This window comes from Papilio machaon, chromosome 1 (genome assembly GCF_912999745.1).
Source record: "Papilio machaon chromosome 1, ilPapMach1.1, whole genome shotgun sequence".
NCBI lineage: Eukaryota > Metazoa > Arthropoda > Insecta > Lepidoptera > Papilionidae > Papilio > Papilio machaon.
Genome location: NC_059986.1, coordinates 147,216 through 171,235, shown reverse-complemented (window position 1 = coordinate 171,235; position 24,020 = coordinate 147,216). Strand labels below are relative to the sequence as shown.

At 34.9% G+C, this 24,020-nt stretch overlaps 4 non-coding genes across 4 annotated transcripts; 1 reads left to right on the top strand and 3 right to left on the bottom strand.

Annotated features, from left to right (window-relative positions):
• Positions 1-345: 345 nt before the first annotated feature.
• On the bottom strand, positions 346-417 carry Trnaw-cca. Its single transcript has one exon. It is a non-coding gene; the product is annotated as a tRNA-Trp (tRNA).
• A 3,526-nt stretch (positions 418-3,943) lies between these two features.
• On the bottom strand, positions 3,944-4,027 carry Trnal-cag. The gene has a single exon. It is a non-coding gene; the product is annotated as a tRNA-Leu (tRNA).
• A 4,231-nt stretch (positions 4,028-8,258) lies between these two features.
• On the top strand, positions 8,259-8,330 carry Trnaw-cca. Its single transcript has one exon. It is a non-coding gene; the product is annotated as a tRNA-Trp (tRNA).
• A 12,284-nt stretch (positions 8,331-20,614) lies between these two features.
• On the bottom strand, positions 20,615-20,686 carry Trnaw-cca. Its single transcript has one exon. It is a non-coding gene; the product is annotated as a tRNA-Trp (tRNA).
• Positions 20,687-24,020: the final 3,334 nt, after the last annotated feature.

The following is a 24,020-nucleotide window of genomic DNA, read 5'->3' as shown; positions in this document are numbered from 1 at the left end:
TTCTGTTCCGCAGGCGCTGGTGGCGCTGGTGTCGCGGACCGTGAAATTGAGTTCCACTTCCTGATAAACGCTTTTAAACAAATCCGATATCCTTTCAAGCGTCCTTTTAAAGCTTTTTACACTGTATTACAAATGAAAACTTTATATCGGATCAGATGAGTTTTTCAACAAATCCAGTAAAGTTTTGTGGTCCTTATTTTCCTTAAAGCGAAGGATTATTATTGAGTTTGTTATTCGAGTACCTCCAATGTTAGAACCAAATTGAACTAGTAGTATCTAAATCACTTAATTTTAAAATAAATTTTATAATTTAAAATAAAAAGGATAGAAACAAAAAGAACACATTGACCCCGACGTGATTTGAACACGCAACCTTCTGATCTGGAGTCAGACGCGCTACCGTTGCGCCACGGAGTCCATGCTCTTTAGTAGCGAAAGATATAGCTTTATGTATCTTATTATATTATTCGCATTTATAATAATAGTAAGACAGTGTTATATTTTATAGAAAAAAGAAAAAGATTATAGTACTATTGTTCAAAAAATAGAACGTGTCCTTTTTTTAATTCTATATTTTTTTTTTATAATATTCCACGCGCTTTTGATGTCAGTTAAAAGTATGCCTACTTCACAAGTTCAACTTAAGGTGACTTCATTTCAAGAAGAACTAAAATGTAATTTACATTATTGTATTTTCCTTTCACTAAAACTAAGTGACGTTGCATTTCTTGTGAAAACATATACCAATAATATATTTAGCTATACCAAATGGAGCCATTCCAGACGTCGTCTTGATCGAATTAAAGCATTTAAATAACGTCCAACAAAGCTTTAAAATCTTTTTAATGGGTTTCCTTTTTACTCTTCCTTATTTTTACATTAAAACTGGAAAGTTCATTTATAGAGCGCGCTGCAACGACCTCCATTAAACTGACAAACGGAAGAACTTTGCTCTGAGCCGGTGTCGAACTAAAACAATTACGCACACAGAGGAACTGTCACAGGGTACATTATTACAACCAAAGAATTTCTCATAGCACTCCAGACGTCTGTTCTTTAAAAATTACAAAATTATCTCGAACACTAGAATGAAAAATCTGATAAGACAGATCGGCAGTAAGAGAGTTTACAAGAGACGTCTTTCGTATACATTTCGTACTACGTCGGAAACATTATTATAAACCTTTGCTGCTCGTAAACATTTGTCCAAATAGTTGCTCAGTTCATTGGACGTTTTGCGGCTGGCAAGTAAAATTATTTATTAATTAAATATTTAAAAAGATGACATTGTATCGCAAGAAAAGTTTTTATTTATTAATAAAAATATAAAGAAAGAACTCGGGAAACTCTTTTATATGGGAGTTGTTGGAGGAAATTTTCGTGTTATGATAACATCTTTCATAATAAAAGAAGTTTTGAAACTCGTTTAAAAATTAAAAAGAAAAGTGTTCGTTAAGCTGAGTCAGCGTGATGTCTTATCTTATATCAGGAGGTGGCGTCGGGGAAGGCATTCAAACTTTTTCATATAAATGTTAGGACCGCGATCGCGCCGCGTCATCGCGTCCGCGTCAGATAGCGGCGGCCGGCTTTTATAACGCACCATCACTGCCCGCACTTCTCTGATAACGCCTTCTTTAGGCAGTTTAATTATTATCACAAACTTCATAATAAACCATTATTATACTTTTTTGAAATTATGAAACACTGAAATACATTATTACGAAAAGTAATTGTAGCAATTAAAATCCGTAAATATAAAGTAAACATTATGTTCTGTTTATATTCATTCTAATTACATGTAGTATTAAAAGGTACACGAAACAGAACATGTATTTAGTACGTTGACCTTATCTCTGCAGTTTGCAGCAAGTTCGTTTTCATTCGTTTTTCTTAACGATGTTAGCAGCTGTAAGCGTGTCACATATCGTGAAATTTCGCAATTAGGTGTGAAACATAGTAATTAAATAAATATCCTTTTTACATCACTAAATGTCCTTACTTTATGAAAAAAATTGGGAAAAGTTGTGATTCACTAAACGTAATACTTTTGATATACATACTTGTGTATGAACAGATAAAATAAAAATTAACTCGGGTGAAACCTTATCTATGGACTGATAATAATTCGAGAACAATCGGAGACACCTAAAACACGAAATTCGCGAGTTGTGCATACATACGTGACGAGCAGATATACCGTGTGTGTTTTTTGAATATTTTTTCTTATTTCCATTCGCTAGCGGATGCAAACATGTCCATTATTTGTTGGCTTATTGCAGGACAAACAAAGAACGTGCAGAGCGTGATATAGGCAGCGTGACGCGGGCTGCGTGACTCGGCCAGTGTACCGCTATGCTCTCGACGTCGGCATTAAACAGTCGGCTTGTGACTATTGACTACAGTATGTGGCGGCGGTACACAAACGCTGCGGAAGTCGTATTTTTGAATGCACATAGTTGTTTTAAACGCTTTGTTTATTTTTTGACAGTTTTTCGACAGCCTTCTCAATTTGTAGCAGATTTTTATTTAGTTTATCGTGTCTTTTTACTTTTCAAAGTCGAAACTTGTGATGTGTAGTCGATATTGAATATATCTGATGCTCTTTTTTAGAAAGTATCTCCAGAACGACTCTATCGATCGGAATGAAATTTACTAGAAATGTAGAATCTTGTCCCGATGCATACATAGGCTGTTTAAAAAGTTTATTTTGAATTGCACGCACTCAAAGTTACGGGCAATGGCTAATCATAATATAACTACTTAAATACTTCATTGATCTGTGAGAAACATAGAAAGGTTTAATGTAAATGAAAATAAAATGTGACTTGCTGTTTTGACTAGGTACTAGTTGCCATGTGGCTCATTACCATCATTATTAATTTCCTTTGAAGTATTAGTCTAATTTTTCTGTTATTATGTCCAATTAATCATTCACTTTTATGTAGGGATTTCTGTTGTCAGCAGGCAGTGTTTGTTGCAAATCGTCGGCGTAAGCAGACATCGACAATATTTCTTCAGTAGCAAAGGCACCGCTGGCCTACAGCCAGGAAATGCTATCGCAATATATACTTATTCTCTATTTTATATTCGTAGTAATACTATTGAATGGAAATTTTCATCTTAAATCAACGTGAATGCGATTTAGTTTACAATTGTTTCAAAATACTTTTAAGGCAAGTAGGTAACCTATTTTCAGAGGATGTGAAACTTAGATTAATATACATTAAGTTGTTATTATTTTAGACAACAATTAAAGTTTTTAAAACAATATACATACATTTGAGATAAACGTATAGTATATTTACACCTCGGTGAACTGTCGACGTGAAAGCTAAAAAGCAGAGAGTAATGTATCATTTTTATTCTTCAAGAAGAGTAATAAAAATCAAGAAAGGTCGCTACGCTACGGTGCGGTCGGAGAACGCGAGAAAATCAAAACCACGCCGCAAAAGATGACTGCGACCGCAACGAGAGAAATTGCTTCCTTGTTCAATCTTCGAAGATTACTTTTTCTATATTGTCATTCAATCACGAACAATGCTTCTTTGTTTTTACAATTCCTTCCGTCGACGTAACAACGAAAATATAACGAAATTGGCTAGAATTTTATGACAACTGTTTGATAGTTATCGTCACAGAGACAGTTTTATATCTAAGTATATTGTAAAATGCATGTGATCCATGATTACTTAGTTCTGTTGTGTTTAAATCTAATTAAATACCTTGTTACTTATTATAAATATTATTTACGCTTCCAGAATTTCTAATAAAGCTTAAGGTAATGAGCAATTTGTATGCGAGGATGTGACGTCATCAGCACATGCGGGTGCAGCCGCGCAAGCTACTTGTTCACGAAAACGCGCACAACTCCGTCATAAATAAACAAAAACAACAAAATAAACTCATCTAGGATAACTACTATCTGTTGCATAAATAGTTTTGTTGTCAGAAGTGGGATTCGAACCCACGCCCACAGAAGTGGACTGCGACCTGAACGCAGCGCCTTAGACCGCTCGGCCATCCTGACGTTACATTGAGTAGTTCGTTTTTCTATCAAATATTACCCAACTTGAACAACTAACTTGCCTATGATATATTGTAAGAGATATTCTCTAAAACTCATTAATTTATTTGATACGTTCAATACCAATCAAATATTAATAAATATATTATTGAAAAATCGGACCACCAGGGGCGGAGTTTCGCGGTAACACACATAAAAAAAAAATACAGTCGAATTGATAACCTCCTTCTTTTTGAAGTCGGCTAATTAACAAATAGGAGGGGAGTGAAAATTGCTTCATAGACGACATAGTTCTTAAATCTCCAATAAAGATTAATAGATATCTTTTGATAACACAAGATTTAAATTCTAGATGTTATTCGATGCAGTGATTGTTTTACCCGAAAACATGTTCGTTGATGGCGCGGCGGTGCGGCGGCGGCGGAGTGGCGCTGTGGAGCGGCGGGCGGAGAGATTGCAGGCCGTGAATTAATTATCCATTCGGCATCGGCACAGTAGACATGTAGACATGTGAAATGTTTGTTTATTCAGTGTCTATTTATACAAAGTTTGTGTTCCCGCCACCGGGGCACGGGGCACGGGACGGGGCACGGGGAACGGGACACGGGGCGAGTAAGAACGCTCTGGCGTTAAATATTAACAGGCATCCGGGTTCTGCCGCCTCGTCTTAGTGATGTATGTATGCTCCTCAGTTTGTGCTCCCTATTGTCTAATAATGAAAAAATCTTTTAATTTAACTTTTTTATGTCTAGGTAATTACAAAGTAAACATAAATTGTAAGACTAGACAATTAATAAGAAGTATGTTTCATGACAATTATATGTAAGTTTAGTAACGTTCATTAATCCATTGATGTACTGGAGTAATTTCACACCACGTCTATAACCAGACTTAAGGACCAGGATTAGACGTTCTACTTTTCATAACTTCAGTTCAAAATTTGTCCATTTATAAATTCATGTGCACAACAAAACACGTTGAAAAAGATTCGCTTTACCGCCGAGCAGTGGAGACACGTCCCGCGTATTTATTTAAGCAGTCATTTTATGCTCGACAACACGTGTTCCGCTTATTTCTCCCCTCTCTAGAGAATAAACAATATTTTTCTAGTTTGCGATGCGACGAAACAATGGAGAAATATTTTCAAAGGCAGCGAACTAACAATATTCATAGCGCCAGCGCCTGAGAGCGCGCTTTGACGACATTAACTTTATCGCACCAAAATTTGAAATAAAACTTTTCTACAGAGAAATATCAACTGATAGGAGCACTTAAGTATATATAGCGATATTTCAGTGAAGTATTATAATGGAATAATGATAAATGACCTAAGAAAGTCTGCATCGGATCACACTACGCTTTTTATATTTGTAACAAAGACAGGAGCTCGTCTGCTTCATTTGACTACAGTGACCTAGATGTCTATTCATATTGTCTAATCATCTTGCTTCGTTGAAGTTCGTAAAAAGTTCACCAATTGATATTTTAAGTTAGTAAGTAAAAAGTAAATAAAATCTATTCATAGCTCACATCACATTCAGAGCTAATCACTTTACAGCGTTTGCTTCAATTAAATATTAGTAAAACGAAACGTTCTAATAAGAAAGAATACTTGAAAATGTACGAGTAAATCTTCAGAAAAGATAGAAGCGAAATCTCTTAAAATATCAAGTTATTTTTGCGATCTTCGTAAGTTAGCTCCCGGTCGGGACCGGTATTGACTCCCGATGCTGGAGGAAGCAAATATACGGCGAGACCTGACGCCGTCGCAGATGTTTACCCAGGGGGGCGCTGCAAACACACTCCCTCTATACGTTCTCTATTTTAAACTTGCGCAATTAAAAATGTGAAGAACAATAGCAAACTATCTCCATGTGTTTTTATAATATTTGTTTTTATTGTATCAGTTCACAATTTAACGATCGTTTTTAACACTAGTTAGATTATAAATAGAATTCTACAATCTCACTCATTTTAAAATTTCACAGAAAGGATGTTAATACATATTTATATTTTTACTAAGCTTCGCAATGACCAACATTATTAGACTTTTAGTAGGACCAACAAAAGTCACAAACAATGAATAAAAGACGCCTCTTTCTTTTGATGTCTTAAAGAGTAATCTCCGAGTGATAGAATAAGGAAACAATTTCGTTGCATCCTGTTACCTTTTATGTTGTTTTGATTAATTCTCATCTTTGACTCGTCGGTCGCGCTTTGTTTATTTAACAAAGAATTCTCCAGAGGTCCACATCAATAGGGAATACAAGCTGACATTTTAGATACTTTTATTTATTTCCGTTGTAGATTCTTAGCAAAATGTAAAATAAACTTTCAATGACCGCTTAAAATAGTAAATATATTTAAATTTAAAATCTAGGAGGGCATATTGTTGTCTAGTTAAATAAACATTATTTATGCCGCAGCGTTATACTTCTCTCTACACTGTCAGTTCCTTCTCTTGTCTGGTAATCGGACTACAAAGGAAATTGTAACAACGGCACCGTTTTTGAACGAAACATTAATATAATAGCCGTCTTCACAACGTTTAGGTTACAGAATAATATCGCGTTATACGTGAATATACGTGCGCTCAGGAGTACTGCATTCAAACGTTCAGCAAATATGTATGCTATTCAATGTAAACAATATTTCACAAACAACCTTCAAACGCATCGCTGATTTCTTTCAACTATCTCTGCTTGTGTGAACAAACACAAACTCGTATAGCGATTTGACCACACCACGTTTTCTATACATCTTACTAATATTACAAATGCGAATGTTTAGATGGATGGATGGACGAATTTTTGTTAGAACGTATCTCCAGAATTTATCGAACATATCTCGCTGAAATTTGGCATTGATGTAGAACACCTTCTGAAGGAACACATAGGCTACCAAGTCTTTTTATTAATTCCGCGCGGGCGGAGTCGCGGGCTACAGCTAGTACTTTATAAGTTATAATGATAATTTGTAAGTGCGCATGTATAGTGTTAAATCATGAGAACATTTTGATAGGACGAGGCAATATCAGATACTAGTGGCGAGGTGTGAACCACAATTAGTGTAATTTGCGGCTCCAGCCTTGGCCCGTGTCCTGTAGTCTCTACAACTGTACAAAATAGCTCGCTCTGATTTAGCACAATTGTTGGTGTGGTTTTAAAAATTTCTGAAAATATCTTGAAACGTTTTCATTGCAATTTTACTAACCTCATTACTTAGTACTGTTATGCTATTACTATAATTGCTCTTAATAATGTCATCTTCTCGTGCAAATCTTCATTTTATTTAAATTACTTCAAATTAGAGTATCTAATTAACCAAGAGAAAAATCTGCGTTAATCTTTTAATATTTAATTCATTTGATTATATTATTAATCTTTTACATTATTAAAATAAAACTATGATTGGTCGTATTTTTGTTCGTACTATTCAATTATTTGTGAATAAAGAATTTGTTATTTAGTTTTAAAATGTTAGATATTGTATTTTTTTATAAACACTGCCGTTTATGGGATCATAAAGTGCAACCAACGCTTCACATCAATTGTCAACATTTTATGAAACAAAGTTATATTTTGTTGTTGCAGTCAATGTGAAATGTTCTTTGCGAAGCCTATTTAAAAGAAAATGTACAAAATAACCGAACGAACAAAAGTAATAAAAAGATAAAGAAGAATTTATGAAAGTTACAACGTGTTGTTTTATTTTCTCTTGTCTTGTTCATTTCAAGTGAAGTGTATAATGTAATAAAAAGTGAACAAACAGAATACAAATAAAGTAAAAATACAAAGCAGTGTGTAAATATACATGGTTTGGTGGCGAGGTGATAAAACCGAGGGAAAATTTGTTGGCAAAATGGCACCATTTGGTGCACGTCCAAGATTTTTAGCGAATCGCTGCCATTTCTCAGCTCTACTCTACGTACATACATCGCATTGTCAACAAGATCGGGCTTGTTGATTGACTTTTGCACAATCAGCAGTGCCACATACTGGAATGAGGGAAGGAAGAGCGAAGTTTACACACGATATGAAGTTTTGATGGTTAAGTAACTATTGTAATATAATTTACATTACAACAAATGAAAGGGGAATGAGTCTCACGCGTACTGTTTTCTAAGTTAAATTTTATATTATGGACATTATACTTAATTTCTTTTCCCTTTCACGGCACACTTTAGATCTTCTCTAAGTTCTTGGTTTAATTAGTTTGAAACAACATTCATAGAGGCTCCGTGGCGCAACGGTAGCGCGTCTGACTCCAGATCAGAAGGTTGCGTGTTCAAATCACGTCGGGGTCAAAATACTTTTTGATCATAAAAGTAAAATTTGCCGTTTGATACTAAAGAAAACACTCTATTTGTTACCTAAACTTTTATTATGAATATCCAATCTCTATATGGGTATTGTTACTATCATTATCCTGCAAACACGTGGAAACGTGACCGAAAGTTTTAATAAAACTACTACTACTCGTTACTACTCTTTCGGTTATCTCAATGTCCGCCCACAGCCTAGATCTGCTACATACTCGTATAGAATGTTGAAATACAATTTGTAGTTAATTTTTTCTTTGAATTATCCGAAATTGCCATCGTGTGAAACATGCTGTTTTGTAAATTATACATTATGTATGAATGGTGCGACCCGGCTCTAGTCCCTCACAGGACATTAAGTGAGGCTCAATCGTCGTCCCACATAATAACATTCCAACCCTTTGGCTTCCTAAAGCTCTAGTTATCTAAATGTTGACCAATATTTATTATAAACTAAAGTAATACCTGTAACAATATTCTGACACAGTAATTGTGTCCAGGAAATACGGGATCAAACGGAAATTACGCCGCGTCCCGCCGCCGGCCGCCGGCCGCGGGGAATAATCAAACTAGTAATAGTTTGCGGTTCGTTTTAATCAGTTGTTTCATTTGAGTTGATACCGAGTTGCGGACTGCTTGCATTAGACAGAACAAATAGACAGCTCTCTGAATTCACATTGATTGTCATTTAATTAGTCATGTTTGAATTGAAAGTTAAGTATACATGTAGTAGTAAAGAGCAGAACAGACTCGTGTTCTAGTCGCCGTTAGTACAGGAGTTAACCTCGGCCAGATTTTAACGTGATAACAAGATCCTCTGTTACGATGTTATGAAGTTAGAAGTATGATAAGTGAGATTGATACAGATTGTAATGAATAATTATTGTGTAAGTGAATATAATTTCGCGTCGATCCATCAATTTGTGAGATGTGATATGGCGGGGCGGGAAAAGTTTGTTGGACACGACATTGTTCGGTGATTAATGTTAGACAAAAGTTTTTAGTTGATCCAATAGTTTAGGGCCGCAATAGATTAACAAAAACTCGCCGGTAACTTTTCTCATTTTCCAGGAGCGAGTAAAAACGTTGACGAGATTGAACTAAGTTTTGATATTTATACGATGCTCTGTTACTGTTGTCAATAAAAACGACTTCGTAGAATAATGCGATTAGATTCACATTATATTGATCACTTATTGAGACAGTATCGGCATTGCGATTTGTACTAACAATATTTACTAGGGCTCTGATTTCAGCTCTGAGTTAAAACTGTCGCCGCGTAAGTTGTTGATGTTTAACTTAGCCTTGATCATACTCGGCACACGACACACGGCACACTTAATATATTCTATAATATTTTTAAAATTGTAGGAAACTATGCATAAAAATGATTAGAAATTTTAAGGTGCAATTTGGTCAAGTTTACTTGAATAATATTATAAACTCTTATAACAAATTGCATAACAAAGTAAAACATAAAATCTATGGACACAAAATACAACAAGAAACTCTTTATATAATTAAATATAGTACGTACATGTTTTTTATACCATTCTTAAGTTAACTTCTTATATTATGAAACACAAAAGGTAGTTAAGTATTCAGTAGTATTTTCCGCCGAGGTACCTCCACTCAACTTTATTAGATGGCTGCAATCAACTTTTTTTACAGCGCGAGTATGAAGTTATGACTTGTGTAAATCCAAGTCGCTCGTAAAAATAGTCCGGAGCAATCTGCAGCTCGTTTTACTGTCGCTGTTGGAGCGAATACCTCCGCAGATAGTCGGCGCCACCTCCGCGGGGACTCGCCAATGTCCTACCTTTTCTTTTCTATACATTTAATCAAAATTAATATTTCGATATATTACTACTCAGCACCTATGGTAGGTAGATTTTTAATAGAGTTTTATATATAGACTAGCAATTATCTATTTTGGGTAAATCTTCCGTTCTATTGCCTTATGAATCTGTTTGCGAAGGAATAGATATGTTTATGTAATTTAAATAAGGTCTTGACTGCAATGACGAGATCTGTATATTGTATAAATAACATTATATCGAACATTGTCTGGATAGAAGCCAGCGTCGGTATGTAAATATTGTTGATAGCGTTGTTACGTTGTTGTGTTTGCAGAGACGAGGCTTACGTGGCACGCCAACTATTCAGCGTTTTGCTAAGACATACTTTATACATAATTAAATTAAATAATAGCGGTTGATTTATAATACGAAAAATAAATGTTTTATAATAAATGATTTCCAAGTTCCTCTTAGTTAATTGTTTTCGAAAGTCATTCACTTAAATGGTAATTTCAATATTTCAGGTTAATAAAATTACCTGACCATTATGTGATATCTGGTCTCGTTTCTTTCAATTTCATTAAAACCATTTGCCTGTTCGTTTCGTTGGAGCGCTAATAAGTATTGCTCTTGCTCGATGCTATTTAATTGGCACACTACTATTAATTGGCTATTAATTATATTTTATTTAACAACTTCTTCAAACGCCTTATAGTTTTTCTCGTGAAATTTTTACCATTAACAAGTATCATATTTGGATAGGGCAAAGGCTCTTCTTGCTCTTTAGTCAAAAGCTACTATAGTTAATTTGAGCTTAATACAAATTTATTTATAACATTAAAAGTAATGAATTGTTATCAAAGTAAATAATTCATATTATATATATATAGAGTATAATAAACAATAAATTGTAACAAACATATATACCTCATCTCATATCAGCACGTTAAGAAATGTTCCCCGACTGATATTAAACAAATTTAATTTGAAGGCACAGAAAGTCTCGTTATTAATTTCTAGAACGTAAGCTTTAACTGAATAGACGGAGCACATAGCTTCCTTCTTAAATAGTTTCTTCTTATCTATCGCTATCTACAAAATTATGTTTTATTTTTACAAAATAATGAATTAACTTAATAAGTATAATAACACAAAGGAGTACTTTAATAAGACACTATAGAATATTAAACTGAAATACCGAGGAATACAATCTCGTTGAAAATGTTTCATAAAAGCTTTAGCTGCATTATGAGCCATCTGCCGCAGACATAAACACGGGCCCTTGGCATTGCGACTTACTTCACCAGAGTGTTATTACCAAGCGAGCGAGCGAGCGAGTCATTGTCTGCTTCAAACATAATTATTATTAAGTTTGACGATCTCAATCTCTTAATAATCTACAGCGATTACGGCTTATCTCATAAGCATTCTTAAAAGATTTTCCTTCATTATCTTACTTCATTTTATTCAATAAACGACCCTTATAACCTCCTTGGCTTATGTAAGATTTACCCAAGGAATTAATAAATTGTTTTATACTTAACAAATGATAAAGATGTCAAAGATGTCATCAAATAAAATTCTTGTTATGCAAATTTAAAAAATTGTGTTTAGTAGCCGTTTAATTTTTTTCTTGAAAAGATGAAGACCGAATTGAAGGGAACTTTGCGAAAGCTGGCTCTACGCCAAGCTACGGCGAGCGACTCCGGACTACGGCGCTACGCCGCTTTAAAATGCTACGAATTTAATTAAAAACATTGAAACAGCAATTGAAACGTTAATACAAAAATTAAACTTTAACTTTATAAGCGTTGTCGTGACTTAAGAAACATTTTGCGGAACAATTTTATGAAGGGTTCTTTGCTACAAGTATGTTTCATTCCGTTTACTCGTATTGTTATTCCAAACAGTCAATATCATTGCCAATGAATGGTTAAGGAGGCGTCATGTTGTAGATACACGATTAGAGAAGTGTTATAAGACAGGCCATGTTTGATCTTGCATTAAAAATAAATCAGATTCGTCCTTTTATGTTTTGCTAAAAATGCTAATTCAGTAAAAGTTTTAAAAATTTCACAATATTGTGAGTAAGCACATCATGTGCATGAGTTCATGGTCTCAATCCTCAAATGTTATTTTGCTACCTTTTAAACATTTTTAATTTGAAATAACCATGATAAAATTCAAATAAACCGTGGATTTTCATAGTATTAGCTCATAATGACATCTATGCATGATAATGAGTAATGGCGACCCAGTGAACAGGACTCTACATTGTGTGAGACAGTGCAGTGGGGCCTGTGAGCACGGCGATGGCACGGAGCGCCCGTTTGATGAAGACCCACATGAGAAACAACTTTACAAGATAGTTGCTGTTTGAATATTGCAGCTTTGTTGCTACAAAACAAACATTGTGTACTGCAACAGTTGTTTGAAGTATTACTTTGTTCTTGTTATGTCTTTGTGTCCAGCTGGCAACAGAACAATTACACTCTTACTCTTAGCCTAATTATACATTTTCACAAAACACACAAACACACACCGACACAATCATTGTGACACTTGATTTTTATGTCATTAGCATAAGTGATTAAATTGTTCATAAACTTTGTATATCCGGATTTTGCTACAAGTTACGAAATGTAATTATCGTTTTATTCGGTACATTTAATAAAGTCTCTCGCGAACGCGTGTTAACAAGTAATTCATTTAGTACAACAGAACAACAATCTAGGGCCGGAGGAAAGTTTAGATAGAATACGTCTAGACCAGAGCACCGGAGAACTTTCTTGGATGACAAAAGGTTATATTTTGTAGCTTTGTTACGGATTGGAATTTCGTAATTTGGAGTCACAGGAGCTGATGTTACGAGATTTCAATCACATTTTTACTTTCTCTTGACAACGTTTTCGTATTTATCGTGGAGAAAAGCAATTTTATGTTTCTTCGGTGTAAAAATTTTCTAATAAAGAAAATGATAGGACAGCGCCTCTAAACTACATTTCAATGAATTACTATGGACACCAAAGACTCCATATTGTAGTGTTGTGTAAACTATGGAAGTAGAGTGCAGTTGGTTCGCGGCAGCAGCCTGAGACCGCGCAGTTGAGCCGCAACCCAACAACTTAGCATACATACTGCTCATTATCTTTATTTGATGCCAGAAGCGTTTACATCTAATGCCTAATATCAGGCTTATGTAAGCTTTATGCAATTTAATTTAACTTAGTTTTAAGGTCTTTAGCACATTGAAATAAAGGAAATTTATAATGAAGCAGAATAAAACCACCAAAAATGCAATTATTTCGCATCCGTTTGCAAAGAGAGCTGGATCCACGCGCGGCCACGCCGCCGTCGCCGCCGCTTCCACCGCCGCCCGCCGGCGCTGTCTTTATGACTTCAAATTTTAATTACGCGTTTTCACGGGAACTAAATGCGCTGCTTTTCAAATATATTTATGCAGCTTAAATTGCGCTTGAGTTTCACGAATTTCAAATAAACGAGAAACATACTAGTCTGCAATGGTAGAATTAACAATAGGAAAGGTAAGAATTATGATAACATAGTATATAATTAAATAAGCAGACCTTTAGTTATAATAAATATATGTATACTGTTTCGTGAGAACAAGTACCCAACTATCTGGATAAAAACTAGTACACAAACTTGTAAAGTTATCGGGAATTTCAAATTATAAAGTGTACGAACCCTTGATATATTTACTAAACAGTACTAGGGAGAGCGGAAAATACCGAAGAAAGCGTCTCTAATATTATATTATAATTTAGCTCAGTATTAACTCGAGATCCCTCTTTTAAGGATTCGTTAGCCTTTAATGCCTTTCTTTTTCTCAAAACGAACAATGGAATGAATGTTTTTACGGCAGCACTTCAGCACACTTATTGCTTGAAAAGAAAAACTTCTTGCTTATTATTTTACTTTATTGCCAAAACTTAAGTTACAATAATTAATCACTTGAATGCAGATAGATTAATAATTTGTCAAAATTGCCTTCAATTTATTTTTAATTTAAATTCATGTTTATTTTCATTCCTCTTTGCAGCCGAGCGATGTAATTGTCGCGTGGGACAAACGGCCACAACTGAGTGGATCACATCGGAAACGTCAATGGAGCGCACAAAGCCGGTCAGCCGGCAGCCGGACCGAAGCCGGGGGAAGCGATTTGTACGCTCGATCACAGTTACGGCTGACATCGATCTCCAAACAAAAAAAAGGTAATATGTGTCAAAATAGTAACCAAAAGTCTATGAAATTATTGACAAAATAATTGTATGTCGTCTTGCAAGCCTATTCTACTTTACACAATGCAATCATCGCTATAGTATAACTTATTCATCTTATATTTGAAATCTCACACAAGCAGCTGTTTGGCCGTTTATTTCTCCTCCAAACAATATAATTAATTTAAACTCATCCTATCCTTTTTTGTGCAAATGCTGCGTTATGTAAATGTAAATATCATATATTCTGTGTCAATAGTCCTTATGTTATGCGGATATACATCTGAGTGGCTGCTAAGTCTATTTATTTAAATTAAGGATCACTTTGAGAGCGGACTGGCGGCGGACTGGGAGCGGACTGGGGAAGCATTAATGGATTACTGGAGTGCTCGCAACTTGCTTATGAATATTCAAGCATTGCATTGCCAACCCTACATACACTAAACCTCTCCCTCTTTTAGATGAAAATAGTTTAAATAAAATATAAAAAGACCTATATTGATGCCGCACCTTCCTCCTAAATCCCGCCGGCGACAGCTGTTGCATCAACGGTACAGTTCATGTCGATGACCTAAGAATGTGTTCAAATGGAGTAACTAGAAATTGTATGACTCTGAGTGGATCTAACAATTGATTATGGGTACCGCTAGCTAGTCATTATTCTAAAAAACTGATTCAATAAAACAAAAACTTTGCAACGCGGAATAAAAATGATTTGTCATTAATTGTGAAACGTCATCAAGATGACGCGTGTTGAGTCAGTGAGTGGCAGTTATTATTTAGTAGAGGTTGCAACCGCCCGACTTGGAAATGAATTGAGCTGTTTTAATTAAAGCTGGAGTTAATGATGCGCCTGACAGCACAGCTCTCCGCCGCGGTCTGGCCCGCTGGCGCCCGACCAGCCGCTAGGACAGACCCCGCTGGTTCCTGCTAACGAGTAAATATACCAAAGATATAATTGTGAGATAGTATGACAGGTATTACGTTACGATTCGTTCAAGTACGAATATGTTCTCATAATTGTCTTCCATTCACCCCATAAGGTAATTCTTGGTAGAAATTAACTTCATCAGTTTTCGTTATCGGTCCTTTAAATGTAGTGTAACGTCAGGTAGGAAGTGTAGTAATTGTTAGTTGAAACATAATTTTATGTATTATTATACTCATCCGTCTTTTTAACTTCTATGTATCAATGAACTTAAAGTTATTTATAATGTATCACATAAGAGTGAAGGGATGAGCCGAGTCGATACCGATTGAGTTGCAAATGTAAGCAGACATCGCCGCGCCGGCCGCCGCACCGCCGTGCCGTGGGGACGAATACAGTGCCCTCTATTAAAAGGTAAAATATGATAAACATATTCCTGTGGCCGTGCCTTTATACTCTAACTCTAATGGAAACCCGAATTTAATAAGAACTCCAAATTTAATGCGATAAAGAATTTTGCCACGAGCTGCGATATTAAAATTGTTGGCCGCTGAGGAAATTAAATTCCTGAAACTGAACAAAAAAATCCATATTTTTACATCATTTCGAAGATGAACCGGGATGTTGACGGGCGCGGGACGTGGATATAAATTATGATAAATGCGATTCAATATTAGAAATTATTAGTTTTTGAATAATTTGAGTTTGATGGCTTTGTAAAAATTGAGGTTTTCTTTCATTATTTATTCCTTTTGCTTTAATATCGCCGTCGTGAGTTGTCGATGAAGCGGCATGGAGCGGCATGATGCGGCATAGGGCGGCATGTGACGGCATGAGGCGTGTAAACGACAGTCGGTCCATTACAAATGATATCATCTCCCTAACCAGACTCGGCTTTCTCTATCTATAATTTAACCCTTTAACAATGGGACAATTAGGGCGGCAGATATAATACACTTAATGGACCAAACAAAGGAACAATATCAGTGAATAATTAATATCTGACGGTGGTTTAGGGCGGGCGGAGCTGGAGCGACCGATCAGAGAGCGATATTCAATGGACTGAGTTTGAATAGAACAAATAAATCGGTTGTCTCGTTAATAAAATGTTAATATTAGTAAAGCGATAATCAATTGATCATTAAAAAGCAGAACGAATACAATTTCTTTTGAAACGTTTAAAATTCTAATCGTCAACAACCGCCACATGTCATGAGCGGTTCTAACGTATTCTATTATGAAAGTAGATGAAAATCAAATATAAAATAGAGAGAGGTCGCGATATATTTTCTTTTTCTGGGTTTTATTATGTCGAGAGATATAAGGGCGGCGTACAAACCGGCATGTCGAAGGAAAAAAACTGTCGTTCCAGTAGATTGCCTCGCCTCACTAACTCAAACATATTTCTAGCCTGCGCCGCGACACCCTCGCTCGCTCTGAATTTATTCCGAGACCAAACAATATCACACTTACAAAGATTTTTTTGTATTTTGTTTTATTTTTAGTAAAATTAAGAATTTATTATTATAATCTATGTCTGTACTCAGTATTTTTTTTAATGAAAAATCCATTGAGGGTCTACAGCTCCATTTGGGGATCTTCACTTTGGATTTTATAAATTGAGAAAAATAAAAACTAAAGTCCTAAAAATTTCTATGTCATAGTACAGAACAATTTCAGTTGATTTCCCACGGACAATGCAAGCGTCAAGACGTTTCTTGTTTCAGTTGTATTGTTTGTGTTCTCTGAGACAAGATGCGGGGCAGAGTCACTCGCCGCGTCTCCGTTGCCGTCACAAAGGACTAACCGGTCATTGTGTGGTTGTGAGGTGTGACTAGATATCGTTCCACGAGAACTATCTTGTGTCAAAATTTATTTTTATAAAATTGCTGTTGTAAATAATTATTTGTGATGCTTATTTTCTGTAATATAATAAGACATCAGGCAAAATTCATTACATCAATTTACTGATGGTTCTTGTATCTCCGGCTCACTCTGATATAAACACGAAACAATCGAAGCCGATCAAATCTATATAAAGCAAAGTAGACGTATATCTTATAACGCTATGCAAAATTAATTAGTTGTTTATATGTAGTGGTGGATCCATAGGTAGTGGGGCGAGGAGTAGGGGGAGAGGTACATGGTGTGCTCGTTGCCCGCAGCTGGCGCGGGAGCTCACACGTTAACCGTATTCACTGCACTACCCGAATTATTTATCGCTTCGTTTTTAACTAGTAAATAGATTTTTTTTACAAAAGTAACTAAAATATAAGTACTAAAATGTATGTGAATTTCATGTAAGGTACCTACATATTCCTTAGATTAACGTGGGAAGTACAACTTTAGTTTTCAATACTTTAGCGTGGGTATCTTAGTTACAATATTGAAAAGTTTTCTTTAGTCTTGAATGTGTAATAACCTTATTTATTAGGGCATTGATTAAATAAACGTACAACATTAACAATAGTATATTTGTCAGAATTTGAATTCGAATCCACGCTCACAAAAGTGTAATGCGACCTGAACGTATCTCTTTAACCGCTTGGCAAAAATTTTTTTAAATACTCACAAATAGTTTAACTTATCTATAAAGATTGTAGGCATCTTAGTATTTTGTAGAAGTTTATATATTTTTTCATTAAATCGATTCTCTAGAGAGGGAGGACAGGGGGGGGGTGTCAGCTACCCTTAGCGACGCTTTTGATCGTTTCGTTATATGTAACCTGACACATATTACTTAATATACTTTTATTGGAACTTGTTCACCTTCAGTTATCGTTATTACTAAATACCCTGATACAATTCCGTTCTTTTTATACTAAATTAAACTTCAGAACAATAAGAAACTAGTTTAAAAAGTCAAATCGTTTTTAAGCTTAATAACTTTATGCCGTTTGTGATAAGGTTCAAATTGTTGGTTGATTTGGTATTACCTGAGGGGCTTCTTTTAATGCGGGATTTAATTAAAACTGCTCAATTCATTAAACTGAAGACAATCATTTCGTAGACACAAGTAAAGAACTGAATGCCCGCCTCTCTGCCATCTCACTTAATGCCTTTTACTTTAATAACAACTAAGACTTTACGGACAAGCATTTTTATTAATTACAGTTTGAAATTTTTGTATTGAAATACAATAGAGTTGACAGTTTGACTACAACAACGTTACATTACATTATGTTCTCTCTCTTAGATATTGGGAAGAGGGGGTGGCTGATATCCTCAACACCGGATTTAGTCTGGTATCGGCTAAGTTGAGCCACCCCTCTTTTTACTTTTTAAGGCACTAAAAAGGTAACATATAATATGTTCATTAATGGTTTTGTGATAATTCTAAGTGGCATACATTTGTATTACATAAACCGTAACTACTACATAATATTTAATTATCACTTCTTTAGGTATAATTTTTTATTAAAAGGAATATAAACATAACACAAATACGGTATAAATTAAATTCTAATTGTTCATTTGGCAATTAGTTTACATAATTAGATGCAGTGTCGAATCTATAACGAGTCAATTAACATTGATCGTCATTTAAATATGTATGGAATTGACGTTTGTGGTCGACTGGTACACACGTACTGTGTGTGAGTGTGCGCTTGGGATGTGTATACTGGTTTTCAAAATTAAATGTTTCAATAAAGAAAAAAATTACTAGTTTATTACTTAATTAATAGAATAAATGAATATAAAAACTGCGGCTGCGGTTTAGGTTTATACAAGTTTATAGCCACGCTTGAAATGAAAACAAAGTATGTATAAAATAGTATTACAATAATTGTAATCGTAAAATTGCTGGGCAATTTTTGATAGGCTTAAAGTCATATTACGTTTTAAAATTTGACATTAGGACAAATAAAGCAAAAATATAAATATTTATTCGATGTATAGGAACGAACAACTAAAGTAATTGTTCTTTAACATTTCAGTGAATTACACTGATTTAAAACCTAGAAAATTAAAGAACGTATCACATAACTCATTTCTATAAATGTTTTGTTGGGATCGTGTCAAATTTTTCACTGCGGTGACATAAGTAATTCTTGTTCATGTTTCGTTACATTTATAAAAAGACTAGCTTTTACCCGCGACTCCGTCCGCGCGGAATAAAAAATAGAAAACGGGGTAAAAATTATCCTATGTCCGTTTCCTGGTTCTAAGCTACCTGCCCACTAATTTTCAGTCAAATCGATTCAGCCGCTCTTGAGTTATAAATAGTGTAACTAACACGACTTTCTTTTATATATATAGATTAAGGTGCCACGTGTTTCATAACTTATCGATGCTGTAAAAGTACATATGCACCGAAGCAGCGCGGCATTGTGCAGCGCAATATTGTATCACGTAGCAAATTGCTTTTGTACAAATCCAAATGTTCTAAACGATGCTTGAATTCGATTGTAGAGTTAGATAGATTTTTATCGCTTATGTGTACTTTTTGCTTATATTTTTGAGATTTATCTGACATGCAGGCATTTTTCATACCACTCAAAGCTTGATGTTTTTCAGTACAAAGTTTTTCATAAAAAACTTCTTTATAAGTATATACTGTTCGTAATATATGGGATGCTTACCACGATTGAGATATTTAAGCTCCTGACATTAATATAATCCCGATAAGAATCCCGTTTCTTACGAAAAGTATATGAGTTAAAACCACGATTATTTAAAGTTCTTTACAAGTATTTTCTTTATAGATGAGCCTTTTTTGTTTCTAAGAATATCCAAGAAATAATGCGGAAAAATAATAAATGTTGAAGTGGTAAATAAACAAATACATCGTATGCAGTAATATAATATGTATTGAAGCATGTTTGAGCAATAACAACAGCAATGCATTGTGGCGTCGAGACATGTCGCCCCCCACCCTAACCCCTTGGTGACCCCAACCCCCCTACCCCCGCACCTCGCCACCGGGAATCGAATGTCGTTTCTGAACAGATATAGCATTTGTATTGAAGTATAATATAAACTAGGTAATATCATAAAGATAAAAGATTTGAACGCTCTTTTGCTCTGGTTGAATTCAGAAACTACTCAGTTCACTTGATAAATTTTGTCGCCGGTAAAAAGTTTTTGTATTCACGAGTAAAAAGGAAACTCTAATATGAAATCAGTAAACTCTAAGTGATTTTCTTTGCAATTTTTGTTGGTATACTATAACGTCATTTAATACTGTCAGGACTGTTCTTATTTTACACGTTGAAACAAAGTAATGTATTGTTTAATAAAAGGATTCCCAAAATCAATATGTATTTACATTTTGCAAAATTAATAAAAAAAAGAACACATTGACCCCGACGTGATTTGAACACGCAACCTTCTGATCTGGAGTCAGACGCGCTACCGTTGCGCCACGGAGTCGATGAAAGAAATGTTATAAATAATAATTCCGTTTATTGTAAAATGGTTAAAAAAAAGTTTTGACACATAATTTTATAGGATATTAGGATTTTATAATATTACAAAAAAGTACTAAGTATTAGTTAGTGTTATCTTATTTTTTTAATGTTCAAAAACTGTAATAAATTTATATTCTGCGGGAATAAAAGGAACAGACTCTCTCTGTTTGTATTGACTTCATAATTTTCGAACATTTCATCATTGGCTAGAAGAAATTTAAATTTTTATTTAATTTTTTTATTATTATTTCATCGCTTCTATTTCTTGACGTTTTCTTAATCAAAATCGCTTCATTATTTGAACAGAACTCTCAATACTTTATACCCAATAATCAAGTTAATTCTTCTTCTCGGTCGCTGCAGTCTTTTCAGACTGGTCGTGATCATCAGGTATCGGTGCCCAGATTTACGAGGCGCCGCCACTCCTCCGTAGTCTCTGTCTTTTTTGTACATTGATGTCCCTAAACCAATGTTCAAAAAAGTCTGTAAATCAATGAAAAAATGTGATCAAAAGTCAATGTAAAAGAGCGGCTGTAGCTGTCCCCCTGGACATCTGATCGGTCCATCTCCATCCATATATAATTATGTGTAATGTGCATTAATTGCTCGATAATTACAGTGAAATGGTTCGCTCAGAATTTACGTGTTCTTCAAACCTATTAACATTGATTAAGCTAATACGATCCGCGGAATATTAAGCTTATGCATCTCACATCTAGTTTGTGCTTACTGTAATTAATTCTAATTTAATTAGAGATGACTGAGGATTATACTTTATAATAAGCTGACAGGATTACAAATTCATCATATGACATATTATTATGTACTTACAATTAGTGTTCGGTAAATATATTATATCCATGCCATTTTATATTGATTAAGTTTTTGAAACCTAAGTCACTTGCACCTCCGCCGCGCTACAGGCGACTTCTATTGATTGATTAGTTTACGATTCGAAATTAATAACTGATCCTTATTTTTAATAAAAACGTATTAAATGTTTTTTTTTCTTTCTTTCTTTCAAATAAGTAAATTTTGCCGCTATAATACCTCGCTAAATGGTAGCCAGTACGAGTGCTGTGCAAATATTATTGACTCGACTGAGACTCAGTAGTGTAAGTACTTAGAACCTGGAGTTGGTGGTACGGGACTCTAGTTGGTAAGTCGTCACAATACGTAGTTAGGTAATTATTTGTTACTCGGGCTCCCGAACCCGCTTTATATCGCACTATAAGCAAGTTAACTTTAACACACAATATTACTTGTGTACAAATAAAAAATTACAATATATGAAAATAGCTGTCGCTCGTGACACCGTCTGCGCGGAATTAAAAAAACTTGAGAAGTAGCCAATGTGTTCATCCAGACTATATTCTATGTCTGTGACCAATTTTTATCTAGATCTATTCAGGCGTTCCGAAGATTCTTTTAAACAAACATCCATCCGTCGTCCATATAAACATTCGCATTTATAGTATTAGTATGAAGTATGATAAAATGAGGATATGAAATGAAATGCACTGCGATTTGTAATTACAAATCAATTAAAAGATGAATCTCTAACGAAGTGCCATTAAAAACATGCACTTCAAATTAACACGACTTTTTCATCGGTTTCGAGAGATAAACAAATATGCTTGAAGCTCGCATCGGCGGCGAACAATCATTGACGTTTTTACTGCGATCTAGCGCTCCACTCCGCCGCTGACTCTATACATTACATACCTATCTCTGCATATTCTGAATTTAATCGTCTGTTATATACTGCTTGGTTACCAGCTAAATACCTTTGATCTATGCATTAGTTACAAACATATTATGCGTAACCTACAATTGAATACGTTCAATTGGGGTTGAAATACATTGAAAATTATTATAGAATTTGGTATCGTACCCCAGTATGCAATATCCAATGCCGCTATTAACTATAGATAAAATCCTAACGTTCCTAAAATTGCTTTTGGCTTGGCTTTTAAACAGTTTTCTGGCACAGGACAGGAGTAGCGCGGCGCGACGCGGCGTTCACAATTTAGCAGGAAATTCCTCTTAAAATATAACGTAGTTATGTTACGTTAATATTGGATATAGGTATAAGACATAGAACACGTAGTTCATGTTGATAAAAATATAAAAATACTAGCTGTCACCCGCGACTTCGTCAGACCGGAAATGAAAATACAACGGACTTAGTAGCATATATGTTCTTCCAGACTATGTTTTACATTAATGCCAAATTTCAGCGATACCTTCTAACAAATATCAATCCATACATACATGTGTACCTCTAAACATTCGCATTTATAATATTAGTAAGGTTAAACTCACATACCTACTACATCTATTTGTTCGCATGAAGTGTAACAATGTACTAACATAGTCCTGAAATAATATACTCGTTGTGTAACAATGTAAGTGTTTAGAAAATACATTTAAAGTAAGATCACGCGCCGCGTCTTTACAAAAGTTACTTTCGATGTTTAGTTAATATTCGATACTGAAGTTGGGGTCTGAAATTTTGGTTATCAAGGTCGTCTGATGCTGAATACTAATGTAGATAACTCCGCGTCGTCTGAAGTTTTAAGGTAAACCGAGGTAAAGTTGAACTCGCACCTTGAATAATTTACAAATAACCGAATTTTTGATATACTCTTTTTATATTTTACTACTGTAGGAGATGTACGTCGGCTGATTCGATTGGCCCCACGTTGGTCGCAAGATTGTAGGGGATGGGTGAGAGATAAGCCGAATTGGCCTAGTAACAACACCAGGTATTTGATTAACCGTTACAACCAAAGCAAGCGGTTATTTTATTAAGTTAGGCCGTCACTAGCGCAAGCAGCCTATATTAAGAGAAGGAGCTATTCGCTTTATATAATTAGTCACCAGGCGGCAAGCTAATATATACAAGGCAGAATCGCTCTTAGAACACTCTTGATCTCCTTAATCCAAACGTTTACATAATAAATGAATTAAGTAAAACCATACGACATTCGTCACCGCTTTTTAAAACATATGTGGCGCCATCTATGAGTCGTAGTCGGAACTAATGGGTTGTAGTACTATTGCGGACAGCGTCATTCGTATTATGTTGGAATATTTGTTACACTACGATTTTTTCAATTTAATGTAAGTAAGCGTTAATCGCAACAAACGCTAAACGATGTTAAGAAATGTAGCCAAGCCAAAACAATCTCGTCTTGCTCAAAAAGTAAGTCCTGTAAAAAGTTTAACGTTTTGAAGCTGTCACCTCATTTCGTTTAATTGTTAATAATGAACACTTTCCTTTAATTGATTTA